Below are 15894 nucleotides of genomic sequence, written 5' to 3' on the forward strand. Positions count from 1 at the left end.
TCCCCTTCTGTCAGAGCTGTGGCCTGTGGGCCCAAGTGACAAGCTAATGTTCAGTTTGCCCTGGGTCCACGGGGTCTGTGGCCTCACCAGGTTGTCATCCCAGTCCCCTAACACACGTGAGGGGAGGGAGGCCTGGCATGCTGCGGCCCATGGGGTCACAGAGAGTCGGACACAGCTGGGAGACTGAGCAGCAAGTACATATTTGGGAAAGACACATTGGGCAGATGGTACAAGCTCCACGTGGGGTCTTTGGCCTGTGGGGTCAGAGGTGTCATAGAAAGAAGGGCAAAGAGAAACCTCTGAAACTGAGCCCTGCCCTCACCCATCCAAGATAGGAAATGCACGTCCAAGTCTCTCCCCAGGGGTGATGGCCAGGATTGGCGCCGCGCTCAGGAGCTAAAGCTCGCGGGGTTGTGATGTCGCTGTGTCCCCATTTAACCCACCCACTGGATCCTCTGGGGCATTTGGGTCTGTCTGTGAAGGGAGTGTAGGCCCCCACGGGCTGCCTGTGCCTGTGCCCGGGCGAGTTAGCACGGCCGCAGCCCTCGGCTCCAGGCTGTTGATGTGATGGGCGTGCTCTTTCCACCTCGACCAGAGCAGCGGTCGTGACGTCCGCCCTCATGTGAAGCTGACGGCAGCACACGCCTACAGTGTTCTTACTGGGCTGTGTCGTCTCGCCCGCTCTCCTGATGAGGCCCGAAGCCTCTGGACCACCCAGCTGTCAACTACGACAGCAGCTCTCCGTGACCCTATGCTCCTCTGGTCAGAAGCGACTAGACCGATGGAGTCCTTGGTACTTCAAACACAGCCCACAGTGAGGTAGAAGAACTTTTAATTTAAAAACATGGCATAGGGGAAAAGTAGCTGAAGTTCACATCACAGAGAACATCTAACTTCCTTGATATGTAATTTGTTATTGCTTAGTCGCTACGTCATGTCTGACTTTGTGACATCATGGCCTATAACCCACCAGGCTCCTCCGTCCAAGGAATTTTCCAGGCAAGAATACTGGAGTGGGCTGCCATTTCCTTCTTCAGGGGACTTCCCGACCCAGGGTTTGAACACATGTCTCCTGCTTGGCAGGCAGATTCTTTACCACTGAGCCACCAGGGAAGGCCTGGTGTATACAAGACACGCACAGTTGTGGAAGAACACATCAACGAACCAGCAGAAACATGGGAACAGGTATGCAGAGACATCTGGTGAAGGTCTGCAAGTGGCTCTCAAACGTGTGAGAATAAGATCAACCCCCCACCGTCCCAGAACTGGAAATGAACCACTGCAGTGTATCACCTTTCCACATCGAATGGACGAACATCCGGTGCTTAAAGCCGTCGTGCAGGGAATGACGTGGGAAAGTGCCAGTGAGACTGTTAATTTGTGCAGACTCTATGGAGAGCAAATCACCAACATGCATCACAATTTGAAATGCAAACACTCTTCACATCATTGCTGTCTTTTCATCTCATCCCATGGTATATTTTTATCATAGCAGCCAGAATGATCATCCCAAAATATAAATCACAGCAGACCATTCCTCTGCTCAAACTGCTCCAAGGGCTCCCCATTCCCCAGAAGGAAACCAAAGATCCCCAAAAGGCAGGTCATGATCTGAATCCTTCTGGGTCCCTGGGACCCCAGCCCCTGAGCATCTTTTTTGTACTCAGGGAACTCTCCCAATCATTTAAAAATAGTTGTTTTAGGCCCACAGTATAACATAAATTAAAAAGTGAACATAGCATATAATTTATAGCAATGAATTACATGAATAATCACAAAATAAAATCTATACATGACCACCATCCAAGTCATGAATCGAATCACTGATGCCCAAGAGTCCATCCTGATGCTGAGAAAGGTTGAAGGCGGGAGGTGAAGGGGTCAACAGAGGATGAGACGGTTGGAAAGTGCTCCAAGGGCTCCCCATTCTTCAGTGGGGAGCGAGCTCCAGGAGACGGTGAGGGGCAGGGAGGACTAGTGCGCTGCGGTCCATGGGCCCCCCAAAGAGCTGGACATGACTGAGCGACTGCACAAGAGCCCAGCCCCCCACGGAGTCTGGCCTCTGGCAGCGGCTGTCACTCGGCTGGCTTCTCACTGCAGGAGCTCCTGAAGCCACCTTCGACCTCTGTGTACATAGGCACACGTCCTCTTTTGTATCTGGTTCCTCTTGCTCAGCGTTAGGTCTGTGAGAGTCGCGCATGCTCAGGCGTGTAGCGTGCCCCTCTGCCCTCTTGGTTACACCGTATCTCGTAACACCACACTGTGCTATGTCAGGGCATTCCACGTCACGCCCTGTGTGTGTCATGCTATGTCACACACATCACTCCACGCCACATATGCTGATAGACAGCAAGGTACCCACCCATTCTAGAGTCGATGGACACTGGGATTGGAATCTGGGGTTGTGGCTGAGCTACGGAGTTGGTGATGGACAGGGAGGTCTGGAGTGCTGCGATCCATGGGGTGGCAGAGAGTCGGACACCACTGAGGGACTGAACTGAGCTGAACTGAGTTACAAACACTCCTCTGTGTGTTTCAGTGCGTTTCTGTCGAGTTCGGTCTATAAGCCGAGCTGTGGATCATGGCACACGCGTGTGGCAATGCCGGTGCAGAACGCTAAGCAAACTCGACGTGGCTGCACTACCGCTGGCATTGGGCGAGGGTTTCTGTTGCTCGTTTTCCCCCAGAACAGATATCACGTCTATAAATTGAAATATCTTCAACCTTAAAGAAAATATAAATCATATTCCCCACCCTGAAAATTTTATGATTAAAAGCGAAACACACAGAATAGCTAAAAACAAGTTTCCCAATTTTAATTTAACCAGAAAATCTGATAAACATAAACACCGAAGGTTTTTCACTAATTATGGTTGTGCTGGGTATTTACCTTCTTTGAAAAAAACAAAGTTGGTGCTAATCAGGCTCCGCACTTTGCAGAGTCCCGTCTCCATTTGATTTCCTGAGGTTTCAAGCAACCCATGCCTGTTGGTGCGGCAGTCTCATTATTCTCAGAAAAACGCTTTCCAACTCCGGCCTTCCAAATTGGGGTCAGCGTGTACATGTCCACATAACCTGAGTTTTCATCTTTCATGTCTCCAGTTAAACCCTTTATTAGTGAATAGCTTCAGACTATTCAGAACAGCATAGACCATTTAAGAGTTTTCTGGCTTCATATCTCCTAAGACCATCCATAGCCTTTTCCTTTGATTTTGTCCAACTGTAATCTATTCCTATTTCTTCTTACATCAATTTCAAACAAGAGAAAACTAACCTAGGGCTATGGGGGTGAGCATCACACAACAAAATCACGATTCACCCTCTGTGCCAACAGACCCTGATTAAGACATTGTCATTTCCCAGCAGGTGTGGCTTTCCAGCTATTCAGTTACGCTTATTATTATCATTAAAATTTTCTCTTGGTTATTAGTGTCAATTCATGAGGAGGAGGAAGGCAGCTTCCCACAGTCCTTCCAGGAGTCCACAAGCATCCAGCATAAACCCCCCTCTTCATAAACAGGTGTATGAATGCATGGAGACAAAGGAAGGAGTCGCACGATAGCAGAATGATGTCTTTCCTGCATTCTGAAAGTTCCAGAGCTTGATACAGGCTCATCTGTTCTGTAGGAGGCTGAGGTATATGATAATGTGTAACTTTGCTAGATATTAATATTTATTTAGATCCATTTCTGTAATGCTCTTTGGCCCAACTGCTTCTCCAGCTCTTTTTTCTTTTTTCACCTACGATATTTTCAGTGAGTTTTCAGAAAGTTGTTCTTTTTTTCCTCTATGCTGAGTGTTGAGTTCACTGCCCAGAACAGTGGAGAGACAGACAGGAAAACGCAAAAAACTTACAACTTACTGAAGCAGAGCCAGTCCTGGGCGCACGTGTGTGTGAAGTCACTTCAGTTGTGACCGATTCTTTGAGCCCTTAAGGACTGTAGCCCTCCAGGCTCCTCTGTCCATGGGATTCTCCAGGCAAGAAGACTGGAGTGGGTGGTCGTGCCCTCCTCCGGGGGACCTCCCGACCCAGGGATGGAACTCACCTCTCTTACATCTGCATCAGCAGGCAGGTTCTTTACCACTAGCGCCACCTGTTGGAATCCAAAGCAGAGCAGAGTCCTGGGCAGGAAACCCTGGACTAACTGGCAAACAGATGGAAGGCGACTCTGAGAGGCGAAAGCTCCTGTGGGGCCCCACGCTGCTGTGAAGTTTAACTCCGGGAGCTCTGCGAGGGTGCTTACAGTGAAAACAGGAGGAAACTGCCCTGTGCTTCTCCAGGAGGGACAGCACCAGAGCTCTGTTCTAACAAGCTCTGCTTCCAGGAGAAACTGCTTTGCCAGACTCAAACCTATTTGGAGTTTATCAACACATACCTAACTTGGGGGGTGGGGGGAATATTCAACCCCAGCCCCCTCGAGCCGTCCTAACCCACACAAACAGGAGGCAAAACTTAGACCCTCTCGTGAAATCCACAGTCCAGAGGCTCAGGCTCACTCACAGACGAAGACCTGATCCTCTAGAACATCGCTCTTCTCCTCACACCTCACCACTCACCCCTCACGGTGTATTGAGTGCAGTTCCTTTTACCCAGGGCATCTTGTCCAACTTTCCCCCAAGCAACACATTCGAAAGGAAAAAACAAACACACTTTGAAAAGATAGAGCAAGTTTCAGAACCAAGTCATATACAGCAGGAATATGAGATCACCAGGCCAGTGATTTAAAATTATCATGATAAAAACGCTAAGTGCTTTAATGGAAAAAGTGAACAACATGCAGAAACAGATGGGTAACGTAAGCAGTGAGATGGAAATTCTGAGAAAAAATAAAAAGCAGATGCTAGAGATCAGAGACCCTGCCACATAAACGAGGAATAAGATGCTGATGGACTTATTAGCAGACTGAACACACCGAGGCAAGACTCTCTGAGCTGGAGGACATTCAGTAGAAATACAATCCATACTTCAGTCGGTCCCTTGGTACAAACTGACAGACTGGTCCTTCCAAGGGCAGGGATAGCCAAAATAATTTTGAAAAAGAGAAAAAGTAGGAAGACTCATACTCTATGCCTTGAAAACTTACTACAGAGCAACAGTAATCAAAACAGTGGTATACTGTACAAGAACTGTCACATTTTTTTTATGGGACAGAACTGAGAGCTCAGGAATAAACCCGTGTATTTTTAGCAGCAGTTCTAAGACCTTCCAATTGGGAGAGAATAAGTCTTTTCAACAAATCAAAAGTCTTATTCTGGGACAATAAAAGGCTCTCCATACAAAAGGATGAACATGGACACTTATCCCACACCACACAGAAAACTTAGCTCAAAATGGATCAAAGAATTAAATGTAGTCACTATAAACCTCAGAAGAAAACATGCGGTGAATCTGTATAGCTTTGGATTTAGTAAAGGATTCTTAGATATGACACCAAAAGTACAAATAGAAGAAGACATAGATACACGGGACTTCATTAAAATTAAAATCTGTGCTTCAAGGAACACCACCAAGAAAGTGAAAAACAACCCACAGAATGAGAGGAAACATTTGTAAATCGTATATCAGATAAGGGACTTATATGAAGAATATGTAAAGAACACTTGCAACTCAATGATAAAAAGACAAACAGCCCAATTAAAAAATTGGCAAAGGATCTGAATAGACATTTCTCCAAAGAAGACATACAAATGTCCAATATGCACATGTAAAGATGCTCCACATTTTCAGGCATCAGATTAAATCAAATCAAAGTCACAATGAGCTACTGCTTCCATCCAATAGGATGGCTAGAATCAAAAAGGCAGATAATAACAAGTGTTTTGACAAGTATGTGGACAATCAGAACCCTCATACACTGCTGGTTGGAGTGTAAGATGGTGCAGCTGCTTTGGAAAAGAGTGGCAGTTCTTTAGATGGTTAAATTTAGAGTTTTCATACAAACCAGCATTTCTACTCCTAGGTAGATACTCATGAGAAATGAAAACTGATGTCAGGATGTAAAGTTGTATACAAATGTTTATACCAACATTATCCATAATCGTCAAAAGGCAGAAACAACCCAATAGTTAATCAATTGTCAAATGAATAAAGAGGATGTAGTAAAAACATACGATGGAATATTCAGTTCAGTCACTCAATTGTGTCTGACTCTTTGCGACCCTACAGACTGCAGCACACCAGGCTTCCCTGTCCATCACCAACTCCTGGAGTTTGCTCAAACCCATGTCCATTGAGTGGGTGATGCCCCCAACCATCTCATCCTGTCGTCCCCTTCTCCTCCTGCCCTCAATCCCTCCCAGCATCAGAGTCTTTTCCAATGAGTCAACTCTTCGCATGAGGTGGCCAAAGTATTGGAGTTTCAACTTCAGTATCAGTCCTTGCAAAGAACACCCAGGACTGATCTCCTTTAGAATGGACTGGTTGGATCTCCTTGCAGTCCAATGGGCTCTCAAGAGTCTTCTCCAACACCACAGTTCAAAAGCATCAATTCTTTGGTGCTCAGCTTTCTTCAGAGTCCAACTCTCACATCCATACATGACCACTGGAAAAACCATAGCCTTGACTAGATGGACCTTTGTTGGCAAAATAATGTCTCTGCTTTTTAATATGCTATCTAGGTTAGTCATAACTTTCCTTCCAAGGAGTAAACGTCTTTTAATTTCATGGCTTCAGTCACCATCTGCAGTGATTTTGGAGCCTAGAGAAATAAAGTCAGCCACTGTTTCCACTGTTTCCCCATCTATTTGCCATGAAGTGATGGGACCGGATGCCATGATCTTAGTTTTCTGAATGTTGAGTTTTAAGCCAACTTCTTCACTCTCCTCTTTCACTTTCATCAAGAGGCTCTTTAGTTCTTCTTCACTTTCTGCCATAAAGGGGATGTCATCTGCATATCTGAGGTTATTGATATTTCTCCTGGAAATCTTGATACCGACTTGTGCTTCCTCCAGCCCAGAGTTTCTCATTATGTACTCTGCATATAAGTTAAATAAGCAGGGTGACAATATACAGCCTTGACATACTCTTTCCCCAATTTGGAACCAGTCCATTGTTCCATGTCTGGTTCTAACTGTTTCTTCTTTATCTGCATACTGATTTCTCAGGAGGCAGCTAAAGTGGTCTGGTATTCCCATCTTTTGAAGAATTTTCTACAGTTTGTTGTGGTCCACACAGTCAAAGGCTTTAGTATAGTCAATAAAGCAGAAGTAGACATTTTTCTGGAACTCTCTTGCTTTTTCAGTGATACAATGGAAGTTGACAATTTGATCTCTGGTTCCCCTGCTTTTTCTAAATCCAGCTTGAACATCTGGAAGTTCTCAGTTCATGTACTGTTGAAGCCTGGCTTGGAGAATTTTGAGCATTTTTTTGCGAGCCTGTGAGATGAATGAAATTGTGTTGTAGTTTTAATATTCTTTGGCATTGCCTTTCTTTGGGATTGGAATAAAACTGACCTTTTCCAGTTCAGTGGGCACTGTTGAGTTTTCCAAATTTGCAGGCATATTGACTGCAGCACTTTCACAGCATCATCTTTTAGGATTTGAAATAGCTCAACTGGAATTCCATCACCTCCACTAGCTTTGTTCATAGTGATGTTTCCTAAGGCCCACTTGACTTCACATTCCAGGATGCTGGGTTCTAGGTGAGTGATCACACCATCGTGATTATCTGGGTCGTGAAGATGTTTTTGTATACTTCTTCTGTGTATTCTTGCCACCTCTTCTTAATATCTTCTGCTTCTGGAACACTACTTAGCCATAAAAAAGGATGGAGTACTGATAAACGCTTCAACATGGATGGGTCTTGGAAACACATGTTAAGTGAAAGATGCCAGTCACAGAAGATCACATATCGTACGCCTTCAGGATGGAGATATCCAGATCAGGAAAATCTATAGAGATATAAAGTAAATTCAGTAGATTTGAGATTACTTAGGGCTAACTGTGGTGTTGGAGAAGACTCTTGAGAGTCACTTGGACTGCAAGGAGATCCAACCAGTCCATTCTGAAGGAGATCAGCCCTGGGATTTCTTTGGAAGGAATGATGCTAAAGCTGAAACTCCAGTACTTTGGCCACCTCATGAGAAGAGTTGACTCATTGGAAAAGACTGATGCTGGGAGGGATTGGGAGCAGGAGGAGAAGGGGAGGACAGAGGATGAGATAGCTGGATGGCATCACTGACTCGATGGACATGAGTCTGAGTGAACTCTGGGAGTTGGTGATGGACAGGGAGGCCTGGAGTGCTGTGATTCATGGGGTCGAAGAGTCGGACACGACTGAGCTACTGGACTGAACTGAACTGGTGTGTGGGGCTCCCAGGTGGTACGTGGTGGTACAGAATCTATCTCCAATGTAGAACACACAGAGACAGGAAATCCCTGTGTTGGGAAGGTTCCCTGGAGGAGGCAATGGCAACCCACTCCACTAATCTTGCCTGGGAAATGCCATCGACAGAGGAGCCTGATGGGCTCCGGTCAGCGGGGTCACAAAGAGTCGGACACGGCTGCGCACAGCAGAAGGGTGATAGAGACAGGAGGATGTGAGTTTTCTTTTTGGTGAAAATGGTCTAAAATCGACTGTGGTGCTGGTCACACATGTCTGTGGATAAACTGAGAAGCACTGGACTGAACGCTCTCAGTGGATAAATTCTATGGTGCGTAAATTGTCTCAGTAATTCTGTTTTAAAAAGAATGCCCCTCACCCATACTCCCCTACACACACCCCACATCCACAGACGTGCTTACACACCAGAATTCCAACCCCAAAGAGTCACAAGTGAGATCTTCTCATTGAGCCAAACTTGCTCAGTTGAAATAAGGAGAGGAAGAATTTGTCTCTATATTCTGACATCTTTGATTAATTAAAAATAGATTAAGTTTGAACTGTCTGATAAATGTCTTTATAATTGACTAGTTTTTGAAAAGTTTATTTTTGCTTTAATTCATTTTATCAAATTCATAGCTTAGATTAGGGGCTATTTATGTTACTTGCTTTTTCTTCTTTATTGAAATATAGTAGTTACACAATATTACATAAGTTATAAGAGGGCAATACAGTGATCCATAATTTTTAAAGATTATGTCTATTTATCGTTACTGTAAAGTATCTGCTGTATTCCCTGTGTCGTGTAATCCTTCCCTGTAGCTTATTTTATATCTAGCACTTTGTACCTCTTACTCCCCTAGCCCGGTATTGTCCCTCCCCCCTTCCCCTTCCCCACTGTGGAAGGTTTTATGCTAAGTGAAATGTCAGACAGAGAGACACTGTATGATATCACTTATATGTGGAATCTAAAATATATAATAAACTGATGGATAGAATCAAAAAAAGCAGCAGCCTCACAGATATATTTATTTTATTTTTTTTAAAGCCACTTAGTTGAGTCCTCTTGAAGCAGACAACTACCTCTAAAGTTCACTGAAATAAACACAGGGACTTCCCTGAAGGCCCAGTGATTAAAACTTCGCTTTCCAATGGAGATGGGGGGAGTTCAGTCCCTCAGAGGAAGCTAAGATTCCCAGATGCCTCGTGGCCAAAAAATCGAATCATAAAACAGAAGCAGTATTGTAACAGATTCAGTCTCGTGGCCAAAAAATCGAATCATAAAACAGAAGCAGTATTGTAACAGATTCAGTAAACACTTACAAACTCAACAACCAAAACCCTTAAAATGTGAAAAGCACCGTAGTGTTAAAAGGTGAGATGATTACACATCGCTTAGTGTTGCCAGTATTTCTCAGTCCTAGACAGCAGACTAACATCAGTGGCAGGGAATCCATTCATTTACTAAAGCGGATCATCTGCCCTGCACCTTCTTTCTACGCTCTGTCCACTTAAAACAAATGATTGTATATTTTACTGTCTGAGCCACATGGAAAGCCCTTATGATCAGATATTTTAATCCATCATATGGTCAGTTCAGCTCAGTTGCTCAGTCATGCCTGACTCTCTGCAACCCCACGGACTGCAACACACCAGGCTTCCCTGTCCATCACCAACTCCTGGAGCTTGCTCAAACTCATGTCCCTAGAGTCAGTGATGCCATACCAACCATCTCATCCTCTATCATCCCCTTCTCTGCCTGCCTTCCATCTTTCCCAGCATCAGGGTCTTTTCCAATGAGTCAGTTCTTCACATCAGGTGGCCAAACTATTGGAGCTTCAGCTTTAGCATCAGTCCTTCCAATGAATATTCAGGACTGATTTCCTTTATGATGGACTGGTTGGATCTCCTTGCAGTCCAAGGGACTCTCAAGAGTCTTCTCCAACACCATGGTTCAAAAGGATCAGTTCTTCAGCATTCAGGTTCCTTTATAGGCCAACTCTCACATCCATACATGACTACTGGAAAGACCATAGCTTTGACTAGATGGACTTTTGTCAGCAAAGTAATGTCTCTGCTTTTTAATACACTGTCTGGGTTGGTCATAGCTTTTCTTCCATCATTTGATAGCTGTCATCTAGCTGCACCATGAGTGATAATTTCCTTCTCATGTTTGCACAGATGCCTACTGGGCATCTAGTCTAGGCTCCAAGACATTTTTCAGTTGCTGAGAAGGATGGAGTGAATAAGAACACCTTCAGGAACTTGTATGGAAATGGTGGGCTTAGAGGAAGACAATCAACAAGTAAACAGAGATATCGTCAGGTGCTCTGAGTCTCAGAAAAGTAATGATAACAAGGTAAAGGCTGACACAGCACGACGGTGGCAGTGGGGGTCAGGAGTTCAGGGGCGGGATGTGTTTATTTAAGACCAAGAGCGTAGAGGCAGTTACCCTCTGAAGAGGGGAGCTTTTACATGAGAGGGAGTCATCAGTCACCTGCCTGTTGTCCAGAAGGCGTTCTCAGTTAGGGCTACACCTGAGACTCGCTCCAGTGCACAGTCTGATGGTGGAGGTCACAGGGATGGTTAATCATTTACATCATGTTCTCTACCTCCTTGTCTTTGATCAGTGCACTATTAAAGAGGCTTTCTTGGCCAGAGCTATAATCAGACATTTGACAGTGAATTCTTGCTCACAACATCAAATAACAGAACATTACCTACATCTTTAATTGCTATCAGCTTGGAAAATTATCTGAAGTTTTCCCAAAAAAACTTTTCAAGATATACTGACTTCTTTGATTTCTTCTCCAAACAAATTTTTTAAAATTACAAAAAGCCCCAATATTTTCCAAAGAGTGTTCTTTGGAATGTTAGATGCAAGGGATAAGCTTTAAGTAAAACAGAGATCAAATAAATTTGTAAAAGACTGGCTCAGCAAAGATGAACCGTTTCTGTTTCTGATTGTTTTGTTTTTCCTCTGCAGGACATGTCAGAGCCTTTCCTGTACCATCTGCTTTGGCACCGAACTGGGAGGCCTGAGGCATCGCCTATCAAGACTCTCAGTGATGAGAGCAGTGCTTTCCGCCCTGGCCTTGTCATACGTTTTGGAAACAATGGGATAAATTTCCCTTAATTCTATTGTTCATATTCACATTCACACTAGCTCAAAAAAAAAAAAAGGCAGCATAAAATTAGCAAAGTACTACAAACCAACAAAATAAAATAAAACAAGCCAAAAATATCTTTTGAATTGTAGTTTCCTTTTCAGTGAACCAGACAAAAACCTCCGCTTGCCTAGTCCCAAGGTTGATAGCAAAATCAAAGGGAGCGTGTGTTACTTTTACTACAACCTTATCCAAAATAGACTGAAGTGGCCTGCATCACAAACATGTTTGATGTATCAATAGAAGGGATTTGATGAAGTGTCTCGTCCATGGCTCATTCAGGTTAATTTGGAAAACACTTGTCAAGTACCTGAGCTAAAAAAGCCCTGTTATTTTATTGCAAGAGGCAGAGAGCAAGCCAGTAGGCATAAAAATAACATGATTCTGAGTATCATATGTGGCATGAAGGAAAAACAAGGGTTGAAGCGGTGGAGGACAGGAGGCAACTTTGAGGAAGTGGTGTCCTCTGGGTGTTATTTGGAGATCTGAAGGATGGCCGTGGGGTGGGTAGTAAGCCCCACAGCTGTCTAGGTGAAGAACCCGCAGGCCTCCACGTAGAAAGATGGGCAGTCGCAGTGGCCTTGAAGCTGGACAGGACTGTAAACGATGCAAACTAGTGGCGCCTAATAGTGATTCTGGGCCAAGACGCAGGCGAGCCATACGACCCAGGTTCAAACTGGGGAAGTGAGAGCATCCGCTTTCCCGATGCCTTGACTGATGATCTATTGTAAGGACAAATCTCTCATGGATGGGCTGTGCTGATGCAGACCTGGTGCAAACCTGGGACCTCTGAACACAGACTGCTTCCCTTCGGCTCACAAGGGCTTGAGGCATCAGCCAGCAAGGGTAGAAAGAAGACTGTGACTCGTATCCATTCAGTACTAACAGAAACAAAGCTGAATGCGATGAATTCATTAAAACAACAAAGGGGATATATATTCATGACTAATGGTGACTTTGTCACTTTTAAAAATCGCACACACAATTATCTATTGCCAATCCTGTCAAAATTAGCATAAACGGAGATAACGCCACTTTGAAAACAACGCTTTTCAAACCAAAAAAAAAAAAAAAACCAAAAACTTAAAACATGTTTAAAAATACAATTTTAACAGCAAATGTATAGTCCATGAGAGAAAAATACGAGAAGTTGGACTTCATTAAAATTAAAAACTTCTACAAGGCTCTGTTAAGATAACGAAAAGAGGCTACAGACGGGGAGAAAATTTTCACGAAACACATATCTGATAGAGGACTGGTGTCCAAAATAAACAGAGAGCTTTAAAACTCAACAGTGAGAAACCAAACTACCCAATTAAAAAGTGGGCAGAAGATCTGAGCAGACACTTCACTACAGAAGACATACAGATGGCAAATAAGCACGTGAGAAGACGCAGGAGGAAAATAACACGATTCTGAATATCGTAAGTGGCATGAAAAAGAGTAAGGACAGACGCTGGAGTGGTGGAGCACAGGAGCGCTTTACACGAGGGCGTCCCTCATTCAGAAGTCACTGGAGATCACCGCAGCCCTGTGGGAAGGACCAGGATCCAGACTGCTGTGGAGCTGCGGGGCAGCAGGGACTCTCACGCGTGGCTGGTGGAGATGCAGACTGGTGCGGTCACTTTGGAAGACAGTTTCCTACAAGACTGAACATACTCTTACCATATGATGCAGGAATCACAGTCCTTGGTATTTACCCAAAGGAGCTGAAAACTTATGTCCACATACAATCCTGCACGTGAATGTTTATAGCAGCTTTATCCATCATTGCCAAAATTGGAAGCAACCACGATGCCCTTCGGTAGGTGAGGAAGTAAATACACCATGGTACCTCCAGACGTGGAACGCTCTTCAGTGCTCGAAAGAAGTGAGCTATCTATCCATGAGAAGACACCGAGGAACTTCAAATACATATTACGAAGTGAGCGAAGCCAATCTGAAAAAAGCTACGTACTGTATGATTCCAAGTATATGACATTCCGGAAAAGGCAAAACTATGCAGACAGTAAAAAGATCAGTGGCTGCCAGGGACTTGAGAAGGAGGGAGGGAAGAATGAATATGTGGAGAACAGGGGAACTTTAAGGCAGTGAAACTCTTCTGTGAGACCAAAATTACAAATACATGATGTATTTGTCCAAACCCACAGAAGGTACAACACAGAATGAACCATAATTATGGACTTTAGTTAACGACAACGTTTCAACTGTAGTTCCTCAGGTTTAGTGATGAATGTATCATCCTAATTCAAATTCAAGATGTTAATAACAGGGCAAGCTGTAGGCGGAGCTTGTGGAGAGGGGTGTTTGGGAATTCTCTAGTACTTTTGGCTCACTTTTCTATAAACTTACAACTGCTCTGAAAAGTAAAGCTTATTAATTAAAACAATAAACAAACAATACAATTATCATGTCAAAAACTCTGAATTTGTTGCCAAAACCAGCCTGTTAGAATTGGAGCTTAGGCTTCAGACCATCACAAGTCTTAGTCCTGTGACGTCTTTCCCACAGAAAGAAAACAGTAAAGAGCGGATCTGCCTCCAGGAGGCTTCTCTCTGACTTGGTCGCAGCCCCGCCGCACGTGTGACTTTCCTGAGCTCATTCTGACACATTTTGAAGTTTATTCACATGGAGATTTTTGTCGTTGTTAATGTTGCTGAGACTAGACAAACTGCGGTTTCTAAATAAAAACCGTCCTAAAAGGGTGCCTGTGCTTCCAACCACAAAAGCAGCCTGGGGACTGTTTCTCAGGACTTTTGTGACAGAGAGCTCACCCCTGGGGCTCCTGTCTCGCGGGACTGTCCCCTGGAAGGTCCCTCCTGCGACCCCACCTTGGGGTTTATTCCCAGCTGGCTTCGTGCTCACAGACCCAGTCCCAGCCCCCACACGGCTCTGCTCCTGTTTGCCCCCGTTGCTCTTCCTCACAGGAAAAGAAATTCTCCACCGCCTCAAACTCATACTTGAGCACCAGCTCCCTTCCTGAAACTGGCATCCGACTCCTCACCTTCCCACGAACCAGGACATCACCTCTCTCCTGGGGGCCGTACGGAACCTGGTGACTGGCCTCCCCGGCCTCTGCGCCGGGACTCCTCCAGCTCCCACTTTGCAATGAGAGTAGCAGTAACAGTTTTCAATGCAATCTGACACACACTCCTACTTGAAACCCTCCAGTGGCTTCCAGCTGGTTTTAAGACAAGGAACGCATTTACAGTGGTCTTTGAGAACTGGCCTCCCTCCCTCCCTGTCCTTAACTCCACCCTCTCCTGGCATTCTTGCTACTGGGGTCCTCAGCTCCTTGGACGTGCTCACACACACACCCCCCAGCCAGGACTGTATCCTCCATCTCCCCGAGTGACCGACTCCTTCCTGTATACTTCTGAAGTATAACGCCCCCTGCTGTGTAGCTCTTTTTATGTTTGTAATTTACAGTGATTTGTGTAATTATGTTATCCATGCTCTCCCATCACTGCCAGCGGTCCCCAGCCTTTCTGGCACCGTGGACCAGTTTTGTGGAATTTTTTCACGGACTGGGGCATGTGGGATGTTTTCAGGATGATTCAAGTGCATTATTAATACATTTATTGTGCACTTTATCTCTATTGTTATTACATCAGCCCCACCTCAGATCATCAGGTTTTAGGCCCCGGCGGCCGGGGACACCCGCTGTAAGATGTGTGTCCCCCTTCCTCATCTTCTACCCCAGCTCTTAGAATAATGCCAGAGAATTCATGATAATTAATATTGCTTGACCCCCATCAGTACCCTTTCACCCCACTGACCTGCCGTGACTCGTGCCCCTTGAACTGTTGTAGTGATGACCATCCAGACCGACCCGTCTCCCGGCCTTGACGCCCCTCTATCCTTCTCCGCACACTATTCCAGGAAAGTCCTACTAAGCACAAGCCAGACAATGTAAATTTCGATTTAAAATGTTAGCAATCCCCCACTATGCTCCAAACACATTCTAAACTCTTCAGCACAGGGTGCAGTACTTGCTGTGGCTTATAGTCTGCTTATCTGTGTGGCTATATATAGGTAGACATAGATATCGTTTATTTATATATATCTCATGCAGATTGCATCCTTCAGACACGCTGAATTACTTATAAGTTACTCAGACAGAGCCAGTCAGAGGAGGGGAGATAAAGCCACGGCAGCAGGGGGTGGACCTTCCAGACGTCTGCAGGTCCTCATGCCCAAGGACCCGTCAGCATACCCCTGAAAGATGCAGATGCCTGATTACACCCCTGCTGCAAAGCGAGACGGGCCTTCAGGGCTCCTTTGGGTAGGGGAGACACACGGTGCCCATTTCACTGGGTGTCTGACTCGGTTATTGGGCAACCCATAAGGCTGTCCACTGGGAGCCAGCCTCCCGACAAGGCTGTCCACTGGGAGCCGGCCTCCCCA

This window comes from Bison bison, unplaced genomic scaffold (genome assembly GCF_000754665.1).
Source record: "Bison bison bison isolate TAMUID 2011002044 unplaced genomic scaffold, Bison_UMD1.0 scf7180017864266, whole genome shotgun sequence".
NCBI classification, from domain to species: domain Eukaryota; kingdom Metazoa; phylum Chordata; class Mammalia; order Artiodactyla; family Bovidae; genus Bison; species Bison bison.